General features: G+C 39.3%; 1 protein-coding gene across 3 annotated transcripts in view; it reads right to left on the minus strand.

Moving 5' to 3' along the window:
- SGCG (sarcoglycan gamma) overlaps positions 1 to 13,528 on the minus strand; it is a 127,509-nt gene that overhangs the window by 80,892 nt on the left and 33,089 nt on the right. The window lies entirely within an intron of this gene.

The raw sequence follows: 13,528 nt of genomic DNA on the forward strand, positions 1-13,528 counted from the left end.
TTCCAGTTTCCAGAGGCTGCCCACATTCCTTGGCTACAATCTGTCTTTATGTTGCCTCAGCTCCTTCTGACTCTAATCCTGCTACTTCCCCTTCATAAGGGCCTTGTGATGACATTGGGCCCACTTGGGCAACCCAAGACACTCTCCCTGTCTCAAAGGCCTTAACATAATCACAACTGCAAAATCTCTTTTACCATGTAAGGCTCCAGGAATCAGGACATGGACATATTTGGGGGCCATTATTCTACCTTTCATAGAAAGCTTTTTTTACACTTACATAAAATGGGAAAAACCTTAATATCCATTTGAGACAATTTTGTTGTGGCTTATAGGAGAGCCAAAAGCAATTCTGTTACGAGGGTGGCCCTTAAATCCCTCTAACTTGGTCCTGGGAATCTGTTTTGATTATTCATTCACCTGTTTATTGACTCCTTTTCCTTAGAATTTAAACTCTGTGAGCCTTGTTCATTGCTATGTCCCTAAAATAGTGTAACAGACAGGTAATATGCACACAATAAAATCCATAAGTGGATGAAGAAATTGAAAGAACTATTGAATTTGACAAACATTCACTGAGCTATCTACATGCCAGGGACAATGTTACCCAATGAGGCTAGATAGATGGAGTGAGCCCTCTGAGTTACACACTAAATAAAACATTCTATGACTTATGAACATATGGAATCCGTCAAGAAAAGATCCAGTACTTGTGATCCAATGCTCTTCTTTAACAGTGATTTGAATGAGGAGTTAATGCTAAAGGGGACCTCGACTAAGTAGATAAAAATAAAACATGCTGTCTCTGTTAAAGCATTTCCAGAAAAGACCTGTTGGAAAGAGGACTAGTAATATATGAGGCCTCTAGGATTTTATTATTGAAAGAATACTAACAAGGATGAACTAAATAAGACTGAAAAGTCAGTCTTCGAAGGGGTGAGCCACCAGCCTGTGGCTCCTGAGGATGGTGATTATGCTTTTACCACCATATGCCCTGGCAGACAGCAGGCACTTCACAAATATCTACAGCACCAGCTCCACTTCTCCACTACTTCTTCCAGCAAAACTCCTTGAGTGGGTTGACTATACCTACTGTCTAACTATGTGTCTTCCTTCTCTCTAGAGCTTAATTACAGGCTTGTTTTTTTGTTTTTGTTTTTTGTTTTTTTAAGATTTTATATATTTATCCATGAGAGACACACACAGAGAGAGAGAGGCAGAGACACAGGCAGAGGGAGAGGCAGGCACTCTGCCAGGATCCTGATGTGGGACTTGATCCCAGGACCCTGGGATCATGACCCCAGCCAAAGGCAGACGTTCAACCACTGAGCCACCCAGGCACCCCTGCACCCCAGACAGGCTTTCATACCTACCACCCATTGAACTGACTTTTGTAAGCTCACCAATGACCTCCATATTGCTAAGCAAAGTGTGCATTCACATGACCTATGGTCAGCACATGCCAAAGAGTCATTTGCTTCCTCTTTCACTAGGTTTCCAGAAACCCTACTTGCAATAGCTATTGCTTCTCATTCTCATTTGCTGCTTCGCCCTCATCACCCAGCCTCAGACTCAGCCCTTAGACCGCTTCTTCTCTTCATTTACGTTAACCCTCAGTTGTAGATGCATCTTTTTTTTTTTTTTTTTTTAAGATTTATTTACTTTAGAAACAGAGCAATGGAAGGAGGGACAGAGAGAGAGAATATGAGTTGAGGGAGAGGCAGAGGGAGAGAAGCTCTGTGGGAAGCCTGACGCCTGACACAGGGCTCAATCTCATCACCCATGAGATCGTGACCTGAGCTGAAACCAACATTGGATGCTTAACTGACTGAGCCACCCAGGCACCCCATGGATGCATCTTTAAGCCGAGGACTTGCCAGTTCCTAGCACAGACTCATCTTGAGCTCCAGATTCCTACTATGCCCAACTGGATCTCAAACTTTACATGTCCCGACCAAAACTGACTGCATCTTCCTAACCTACTCCTACTAAAATTTTCCCCCATCCCACAAACTGGCAACTTCATCCTTTAAGATACTCAAGTCGAAAATCTTTAAGTTGTTCTTAATCCCTTTCTTTTTCCATGCCACATCCAAACCATCAACAAATCAGTGAATTAAAGTACTACCAATAAGGCAAAATCTGATTGAGGCTTACCATTGTCATTTGCCTGGCTGACTGCAACAGCCGCCTAACTGTTCTCTGCTTGCATCCCAAATCTCCTGCAATCAATTTCCAACAAGGGGGGCTGGAGCAGTCCTTTAAAACATCAACCGGATCATCCACCACCTCTCTATAAAACCCTTCTGTGGCTTCTATTCCACCTGGAGTAAAACTCAAAATGTTTAGCCTGACTGGCATGATCCATCCTGACTTCATCCCCAGCCACTCTCCCCCTTATTCCTTGCTCAGGTCACACTGGTCTTAACCACATTTAGTTGTTTTGTTTATATTTATTTATAAATAAATTTATATTATTTATTAAAATAAATTTTAAGGGATGCCTTAATCTCACAACCCTTGAGATCATGACCTGAGTTGAAACCAAGAGCTGGACACAACCTACTGAGCCAGCGAGGTACCCCTTACTCACCTATGTATATTCCAACCATGAACTTGGCATTTCCCTTATCTGGAAGCCTGGATGGTCTTCTCCCAGATAATGCATGGCTTCTCCTTTACATCACTCAGCTATCTGCTCAAAGATCATTAAGAAGTCCTCCTTGACCATCTTATTTAAATAACAACCTTCCACCAATGCTACTGCATATTTCTCTATGTTCCTTCCTGCTTTATTTTTCACTATGACACTTAACTCCACATGACAAACTATATATCTTATTGACTTACTTTAAATACTCACCTTAGCATATAGAAGCCCCAAGAGGTTAGAGTCTTCAATTGTTTTGTTAATTTGTATCATCCCTGGCAACCAGAGCAGTACCTGGCACATAGTAGGTGCTCAGTAAATACTGAATAAATTAATTATAACCATTGAATGCACATATCCCCCAGATACTTTTATTTAAATTTAAATAACAAAAAAATAAAATCAGTTTAGAATTAGTCCAGAGTTTCCTCAACTGTTTATAATTAGTAACTTGAAACCCAGTCACAATGGACTAGATTAGTGTGCTCAGTTGTTTACCATGAGAGAGGTAGCAGGCTCTACTGTAATCTGCCAAAGATCTCCCAAGGAAGAGGAAGCTGGGGAAAGTGCTCTATTTAATTTATGAGTTTCACTCATTCATTCATTCATTCATTCGACAGAAAGAGAGAGAGTGCATGGTGGGGATGGGCAGAGAGAGAAGGAGAGAGAATTTCAAGCAGACTCCAGCATTGAGTTTAGAGACTGATGCAGGGGTAGATCCCATGACCCAGATGGTAACCTGATCTGAAACTGAGTCAGATGCTTAGCTGACTGAGCCACCCAGGCACCCCATGAGTCACTCCACTTTTGTGCACCTACTTTGCTGACTAAGAGGCTGGATCCCATTTCCTTAGCAGAACATACTGACTCCAGGCTCACTTTAAGAAGCTGGTGATCTGCTTTTTGTCCTTCCAGAGTTGAGCTCTATTTACCATTATTTCTGCTCCCACATCTGGTTCTATTTTTTCCCATTGTATTTCTTACTCTATCATGTTTTACGATTTCCCACTTTAAGTATTTTGGTTAACCTCCTATTGCTATTATTTCTCGGTGTTGATTATGTTGCATAAAACAAGGATTTTGCTCTAGACAGGCATGATTTAAATGACTAAGTGGAATATCCAATTTAAATTTTTTTTAAAATTTTTTTTCTAAAAAATCAATTTTGTTATTTAATAAATTCTTAGCTTACAGTTTTCATAACTCAGTGGCTTTCATTTTTATTTGATACCATGTATTATACTTTTGCTAGAAGAGACTTTCAGAGGCTATCTGGTTCAGCTAGCTTCCTACAGATCTTTACTATAATCAGCATTGGGAAGGATACCAATTCTTCAGCATTTTGAAGTCAGACAACAGCAAAGTTGTATTTATAATGGCAAGAAATTACACTGGATCAATGCAGAGTACTTTGTGATCTATTTATAAGGCCTTTACCAAAAAATTAATGAAGCAATGCTTTATCTTAGAACTCAAAACCTATATTCCAAGATAAAGAATTTTGAGTTTTGCCATATGTTGAATAAAAATTACCTTTATAGATCACTTTATTTAAAATAATTAATGTTATTAAAAAATTATACCTCTTTCCCTGTTAACCATCTTTCAGAATATGTTGATGGTGGTATATTTAATTTTGATGGGTTGTAAAGGCTTCTCTCAAATACAGATATCAATATTTTAACTGACAGGGATTCAGACATGAAGTGTAATACATTTTTGCATAAATATCAGTTTTTATATACTTGGAATTCATGGTTCCCTATTTATTATTTAAAATAAAACCACCTTATGGATAGGAATTTGGTCTTTAATATTCTTTGATTCTTGTCACAGGGCATAATGTAGTGAACTGAGGATTGTGGCTACTAAATAAATGTTGTTAAATGACATTCTTAATTTCGAGCATCATTTATTGATATGCCTAATTTGGATAGGTTCTTGCCAGGAGTTTGAGACAAAGAGATCATAAATACATGGATGATGTTGAAAAGGAGTCAATATGATGTTTTTAAAAATGGGTTTGAAAAGAACCAAACAGACTCTTTAGAAATGAGAAATTCAGTTACATTTTAAAATTCAAAAAGTTATATAGCTTGAAATTATAAGACATATAAAGTATATGTCTTATATGTATCTAACAAATATGTAAGAAAAGTCTTAGAAAACATGACAGCATGTTAAAGATATGAGAAATATGAAGGGAAAATGATGGATAAGATGGCTTAAATGTGCTCTACTGGATCTTCAGGGGAATAACTAGAGAAAATACAGGAAAGACAACGATTAAAGGGTAATTGTGAAAAATTTTCTCTAATTGAAGATAAATTAGACTTAAAACAGATACTGACTCCTGAGCTGTATAAATTAATTGAAATTTATTTAAAAAATTCTGAATCTGGAGAACACTAAAAGCAAAGAAACCTCATGACAAGTGTAGGTCCCAGAGGTCAACCTTGTAAACGTAGTCATGCTGCAAAATTAACAAACTCACCCCAGTGAGGGTCTATATATAGGAGGGTCTGGCAGAGAGTTCAAATCCATCCTTTCCCCAGCTAGCACTTGTTGGTAGGGCACCTGCTGAGAATGATCATGAGCTCTTGGGCCTGCACAGTGATTTCAAGAAGGAAGGGAAGGAGGAAGAAACAGTGATTCCATGAATCTCCCAGTTAACCTATTCTGGGAAGAGTAATCTAGGAGATTATTGGTGATAGGAGCTCCATTTACTGATTTGCTTATTTCCAGCCCAACACACATAATACCATCCATCCTTTTACCCCAAAGGAGATGAAAACTTCAGCCACTCCTTGACAATGGGGCAGGAGCAGAAGACAGGCACCATCTATCATTTATGTCATATCTGAACTCTCATAATGACAGGCACATTACAGTGGGGGATTGTTGTAACACTACAGATATAAAATATATTCACCAGCAGGCTGTATAAATGCTAGACTTGTATGAGTCTAACAAACATTCTGATATACCCACTTCTATGTATATCTATTCATCTATATATAGTAAATAAAAACTGAAGAAGTTCCACAAAAAATGAAGCAAGCCATTATCCTAGTGGAAGATTTTAGCATACCTCTAGATAGATCAAGCCCTCCAAAATTACTGCTGCTATATGAAACCTGGACAATACCATTGAAATGTGTTTAAATGGACATGTAAAGAGCCCTATCCCTGAAACAGGGACATGCTTATTCTTTTTAAGCATATATGTAACATTTACAAAATCGTAACATACTGGTTCACAAGGAAGTATGATGAAATGCCACTTGATTCGTTTCTTACAAATTCTTTGTGGATAATATAGTAAAATTAGAAGTGCATTACACAATAATGGATAAAGCAAAAACCAAAGTCTTTGAAATATGTTAAGAGGACTAGGGTTGAGGCTTGACGATCATGCTCACTCAGGTACATATATATGATTCAGATTATATTTTCCTGCCATAATCCCAAGACAAGGGATGGAGGATGTCCAATGGGCAAGCTCCCCAGCCATCTCATCTCTCTAAGGGAGATTCATCTGAGTGTTAGGGATGGAACTCTGACTGCTTTGAGTTAGATCCTGCCAGGCCACAGGGCATGCTGACTGGAGGCTTACCAAGCCTCTAGTAGCACCCATCATGCCAACCAAAAAACTGCAAGGAAATTATTTTTGACAGTCTCAAAAACTGCCTTTCATACCATGTAACGTAGCTCTGACAGCCAAGCAGCATAATTTATTATGCAGCACACACTATAATGTTATGTCATCCATTAAAACGACAAGGTAACTCACATGAGTAGTCACCTGCAAGACTATATAACCATGGCCAGTAGGATTTATGTGCACATAATAGGCAATCGAGGAGTATGTATTGGACAAAGGAATATATAGAGAGTGGGACTTACTGGATGCAAAGCGTAGTTTTGCAAGGATGAAAAATGAGATCACAACAATAGAAAAAGGAGAATAGAGTCTAAAACAAGTCCCCACAAAGAAGTGATAAATAAGTAAATGGAAAGTGAGAAATAAAAGATAGCCAGTATAGATGGGCCACTCTTCCAGGGAAGAAGTTAGTGTGCTTATCTAAAGCACAGGTCATGCTGGCACTGAGAACCACAGGACAGGAAGAGTTCTCCCTCCATTTGCTTTCACACTTCCAAAAGATAGCTAATTCCTCTGTTAAATTAGCTAATTCTGTCTTTCTGGCCTCCCTGTTTGCATCATAACTCACATCACTGTGACTAGGTATAAACATTCAGGAAAACAAAGAGTCATGGGGAGGAGACTGCTCCCCTCCCAATTCAAAAGCTGATAATAAATTGGGGAAAACATCAGCCTTAAAGACAAGGTTGATTCTCTTAAAAAACACAAACAATTCAATAACAGTTGAGCAAAGCCATGCATGTACATCAAAGAAATGTAAATGACCAATAATACACATAGTAAAAAAAGTTTAGCTTCACTGGGAACCCAAGGAATGCAAATAAACACAAATGCTTGAGCAGTTGCAAAGACTAAGGAGATTTAAAAAGTTATAGTAGCCAATACTGGCAAAGTGTCTGAAATGTGAGCACAGTAGTCCTCTGCTGGTGAGTGTGAAAGTGATTGTGATCCTTCTAGACAGATACTTTGTTTGAGGTTCTCAGTGAAGAATACCAAGTAATTTCAATTCTAGAAACTTAGTCCACATTTTCATTCCTATTTCTTTGAAAATTCATATTTCAGGATATTTACTCTAACATTATCTATGATGGCGAAAAACAAGACAGTAAATAAATGAAGAGTAATGAGTTCATTGGATTCTTATGGTATGACAAAATCAACTGCTTGGAAACAAAACAATATCCCAGGGAAAGGCTAATAATAGGGTGTTAAATGAAAAAGATAGATTATTGGGATGCCTGGGTGGCTCAGCAGTTGAGCATCTGCCTTTGGCTCAGGGCCTGATCCCAGATTCCCGGGATGGAGTCCCCTGTCGAGCTCCCTGCATGGAGCCTGCTTCTCCCTCTGCCTGTGTCTCTGCTTCTCTCTGTGTCTCTCGTGAACAAATAAATAAAATCTTTAAAAAAGAGAAAGATTATTGATATACATATTAAAATGTACACATAGAGAAAAGACAATGACATTTAAAAATTGTTAATAATTTTCCATACACTCTACCTTTTTTCATTGAAAATTGCATTTCCCAAATGTTTTTCTGTATTCTTTCAGATTTATAGAATTTTTATAAATCTACCTTTTGAGATCTATTACTTTGATAATGTTAAAATTCAAACACACTTTCCTCAGTGTTTTGTCCTTCTTTTTATTAAACAAACTCAGAAATTGGAGACTTTTTTACAGTGTCATATAGTATTTGACTAAGGGGTAATGTTAACAGCCAGAAATTGAAGTTGGCAGAAATCTGACACAGCGTAGTGATTGAGCGAGAACAGTACTCATGTCAATTAGAAGTGCATGCATTTAAGTATCATAACGAAGACTGCCACATTTGGAGAGCTAGCTTCATAACCAGAACCAGGTGTCATTCAGTACCAAACATGCTCCCCTTCTTGGCATGGTTCATACCTACCATAACCTCTGATTTAGTGCACCTACATCAAGTGGAGAGAGACAAATTAGTAGGTGGCTGCCGTGAGAGCTAAGTCGATGTTAACAAAAACCTACACCGAGATGCTAGAAGCCCAAAAGCAACCGTGTGTCTCCCTGTTGAAGGCCACTTAGTAGCCTCTCGGCACGCTTCGTACTGAGCTCCATTCCACTGGTGCATCCAGCCTTTCCAGTCCCGTCTCATCCCACTCTGCCCTTCTCAACACTGGCTTCCTTCCATCTCTCAAACAGAATAAGCTTTTTCTATCTTTTTAGCCTTTGTATGTTGCTCCTTCTGACTGAAAATTTGGTCCATACTGCATGGCCACCACATCCGACTGGACTTAAATGGTCTCTCATGAGCACCCCCACTTCCATGCTTTTCTGTCCTGTCATAATTTACAACTGCATCCTGTGTTCTCTCTTTCATAGTATTGCTCAGGATAGACACAGAGATAACCTTCGTTTACTTTTTATTGTCTATTCCTCTTTATACTCTTATCCCCACAAGGGCAGGAAGGATCCTTTGTTCACAGTCATATGTCGAACACCTAGACTGGTACCTGCGACAGAGCGGGCACTCGATTATATGTAATTGTTACAGGCAGGTGGCCAAATAAAATATATCCACATATATAATGTATTTGTGGAATAGATTTACACGTCTAGGAAACAGCATAATGGTTAAAAATGTGTCATTCCTTCTTTAGTCATACATATTATCTCTCTTACCCATTCTTTAACTTCCTCAACTTCAACAGAAACTTCACGAACAGCTAGGAAAAGAACTAGAACATATCATGCAAAAGAGGGAAATGACAGATTTACCCATCATTATTTTCCAGACCCTTTTATTGCCATATGTCATAACTCATAGGCTGACATTTCCCTCATTTCACATCCAGCGGGCCTGCATGTGACTCCATTTGCTAGAATGAATGTTAATCATAAGCACTCTTTGTGCCTGAACAGCACATTTTGGATCAAGATCATATAAAGTTTCACCCTGATAAGACAAATGAGTTGGATTTGGGAGGAAGATTGCTATAAAACAAACAAACAAACAAACACCGTTTCTACTTTTGCTTTTCATTATAGTATCTTAGGTATTTCCCTTTTGCTCTCATAAAAACCAGACTGAGTTCTAAAGACATACCTTACTGCGTTCTATGATGAAAACTCTGTGATGATCAGTTCTGTCAACTGATCAACTCATATGGCCCAGCAGCCTTCTCCTCAAAGTAGACTCCTGATCACCTTAGTCTTAGGACATGTCCTGACTTTTTGTGGGATATGTTTAAAAAGCTGTCTGACAGGGCTCTGTGGCTTTGGCACCTGGTCCTGTCCATGAGATGCAGTCCACAGAGCCACATTTCCTTCTAATAGGGATTAATAATAGGGTGCACCTGCTCCCTGGAGACTGGAGTTCTCATTGCTGTTTTATCTTCTCTTTCCTCTTTTTCTTTAAAGATTTTATTATTTATTTATTCATGAGCGACACACAGAGAGACAGAGACATAGGCAGAGGGAGAAGCAGGCTCCCTACAGGGAGCCTGATGCGGAACTCGATACCGGGACCCCAGGATCACACCCTGAGCCAAGGGATCAACCACTGAGCCAACCAGTCTTCTCTCTTCTCATCCTTCTTCACACTGGCATTCCTTTTTCAAATTCTACTCCAAACTGTGATCTGCTAAAGTTCTGGGGAAATTGTGGAAAAAATTTACTTGGAGACTCTCAGTTTCTATCAATTAAGACTCCTGAACAAAAGTGGAAGAGAAAGGCATGATATTACTTGATCCTGGCTTATCTGTCTTTAAAATGCATACTTCTTTGATTTTGATGGCCCAAAATAAATACAAGGATTTAGTTTTTGATGTAATATGTAGTCTTTTAGGAAACAGTATATGGTTATGTTTTCTTCCCCCAAGTTCTTGTGGATTTTGTCAAATTCCTCAGAAACTGCCCACAAATGTGTGAAATATTTCATTGCATAGCATTTTCTGAATGTTATATCAACAAAAAGGATTACCAAACATAGAGTTTAATTATGCAATTTTTCAAGAAGTTTTTTTTTTTAACACATGAAAGTCTCACTGGGCTGTTTATTGGTGTCATCACTTATAAATGCTTTCCTAATATCATGAGTAATGTAATAGTTTTCTTCTAAGCCCCCTAATGCTTACAATTGATATTCTCAGAGTTCTTAAGGTCCACCTAACACCTGTATCTGCTGGCATCTTTCTCACAACAGGTGGAAAGTAAGACTTATTGGTGGATTATACATATTTAACATCATGAGAATTATGTTTAATAAAGGTTATTATGCCTCTGATTACTATCATTTTTCTAAACAAGCCATTTTATTATCATTAGATCCCTAACATTCACAATAAATCCAGTTAACCTTATAACATTTGCTCTGATATACCCCCTAATATATTTATAAATCTTACACATGGAGAGGCCTGTAAATATTAAATATTTCCCTGAAATTTGCCATCATAGCTCCAAAGGGAAAATGCACTTTTCCTAGAATAATGGTTAGCACATAGTGTTATACTTGCTGCTATTGTATACTAAGTAAAAAATTCATGCTCTTTCGACTTTGAAGCCAGATCATACTAGCATTTCAAAGAATGTATATTTATAGAATAGGATAGTGCCAAATCTTGACAAGGTTCTGGAAACTATTATTACAGATACAACTCATATCAAATCAGAAAAACTCTAAAATATTATTAATAGAATCAATTATAACTCAAATACCTATTTACTATTATATGAATGACATATTTATGTATTTTCCATAAATATTTTAAATAGAGCCATTATGTTAAAAATGTTCACTATCGATTCCTCCTCATATATAAAAATGAATTATTTTTATGATTGTTCCTGTAAAATAATTTTATTACAGAATATGATTTAATCAAAGTGATCACCAAAATAATAATGGACTCTAATTTGTCTATATAGAGAGTAAGGGATAATTAGTTATTTGAAGTTAGCCCCTATTTAAGGTGAAATTATCCTAGCAGTTCTGTGGTATCTTTAACTTTTTTTTTTTTTTTTTGAAGGCTTTATATTTATTTGACAAAGAGGCAGAGAGCCCAAGCAGGGGGAGCAGCAGAGTAAAAAGGAAAAGCAGACTCTCCACTGAGCAGGGAACCTAATGTGGGGCTGGATCCCAGGGATCATGACCTGAGCCGAAGGCAGACACTTAACCTACTGAGCCACCCAGGTGCCCCTAGGGTTGCTCTAACTTCTTCCCCTACTTATGAATCTGAGTAGATTAATCTGAAATGCAAATTGGTCTCTTCTGCCTCCAGTCTCCTCCACTTATTCAACATCCAAAATATATTGCATCTATGTTCCCATATCATTTGTCCCATACCTACAAGGGCAGGATTTTTTTTCTCCTGTTGGTTCTTAGCCAGTCCCACTGCCTAGAGCATTGCCAATATCTGATGATCAAATGGTTGACTATAATGCAAAGATGAATTCTCCATAAATGATATTTTTATATTGTTCTACTGGATTATACTTTAGTCATACCTATAAAAGTAAACAAGTAAGGAAAGAAAATTATTTTCTAAAAATTCATGCCCAAATCAGATAACCATAAAGACATAAAACCTGAAGATTACTCTAAGCAGATACTGTGGTGTGCCACACAGACCTCCCCTTATCACCAAGAAACTCATTCCCCCAGCCACCAGGACTGCTTCCTGCTCACAATGCATGCCTGAGTCCCTGCCCCAAAGACTGATGAGGGCAGACTCACCCAAAGGGATGCCCCCTCAGGCAGCTAGGACTAGTCAGTCTGGTGGCATGAGGGCTTGGCTCCTGCCTTCATGTCCCTTTTGAAGGGTCATTCTGACTCCAGAGAGCATCCTCTACTCCTCATCTCTCCCCAGCCAGCCCTGTGGGATCATGGAGGCCTCTGTTTTCACTACCTCACAGTTTCTTCCTCTTCCCATTCCTGTTTCCTCCACTCCTGTAGAGCTATTCTTCCTAAAAATACTTCTTAATGGGGATCCCTGGGTGGCGCAGAGGTTTGGCGCCTGCCTTTGGCCCAGGGCGCGGTCCTGGAGACCCGGGATCGAATCCCACATCGGGCTCCCAGTGCATAGAGCCTGCTTCTCCCTCTGCCTGTGTCTCTGCCTCTCTCTCTTTCTCTCTCTGTGACTATCATAAATAAATTAAAAAAAAATACTTCTTAATGAACTTCTTCTATGCAAATTTCAATTTCCTGTTCCCCCCAGAGAAATAGAGGTAACAGAGTTGGTGGTAAGAAGAAGTCTGAGAAAGTGAATCCAAAATGGTATTTTGGAGCTGGATCATCCGTCAATTACTGACAACAAGGACCCTGTTTCTGGCAGTTCCTGGATTACAGGGCTATGCCACAGCATGCTGTGGTGGCATCACTGTGAAAACTGCCCCTGGTGGTGACCAGGGGATGGCACATCAGTGGGAGGAGACTTACTAGTGGGTGCAATGCATAAGGGGTTGGAGGGCTTCAAATGAAGCAATCATAAGGGCCACGGAATTGATGGCTCATCTTTAAGGCACTGGAGAAAGACAATGTGAGACTGAGATGGTGCCAGGCAAATTGCAAAAATCAGAGGGCCTCTCTGGAAGCTGATGAAGACACCCTCTCTTCCTGTAACTGAAGGGTAGAGCAACAGAGGATCCAGCCTTTATAAGAGTCATGGAGTACCAAAGAAGATTGAATTCTCAACCCAAACAAGTCTGTTCTGCTGGAGCCAGGGCCCCAGCAGGGTGGGAGTGGAGCCCTGATATTTGGAATGAGACATCTGGGCCAATGCACTTAAGAAACTAGAAACTCCAGATGCCCCTAGAATGTCTGAGTCCAAAGAGTAGCCCATTCCTCCTTCCCACTTGAAGAGGATGTGACAACCTGCCACTTGGCCTGTTCTCTCCTGGCCAGTTGACCAAGAGTTGGGGTTAAAGCATCATATAACCAGGTAGGGACAGGCAGGGCCTGATAAGGGAATAAAGGGACTATCCAAAGGGCCAGAAGGCCCTATCCAGCAGGTGTGTCAGCAGGTAACAATGTAGCTAGCACTGAGTCCTGAGGATCTGGACGCATCAAGGAAAATACCAAGTGGACAAAGAAGCATTTGGTATTAGAGCATCCTCTGATGATACAGAACTTAACACCATGGCAAAGGTCTTGGAAGATGGCAGTAATACACACTAGGTTGGCCCTCAAAAGCTTGGAGAAAGTGATGGCTTCTATAGTGAAAGACAAAATCCAGAATTAC

This window comes from Canis lupus, chromosome 24, assembly GCF_048164855.1.
Source record: "Canis lupus baileyi chromosome 24, mCanLup2.hap1, whole genome shotgun sequence".
NCBI lineage: Eukaryota > Metazoa > Chordata > Mammalia > Carnivora > Canidae > Canis > Canis lupus.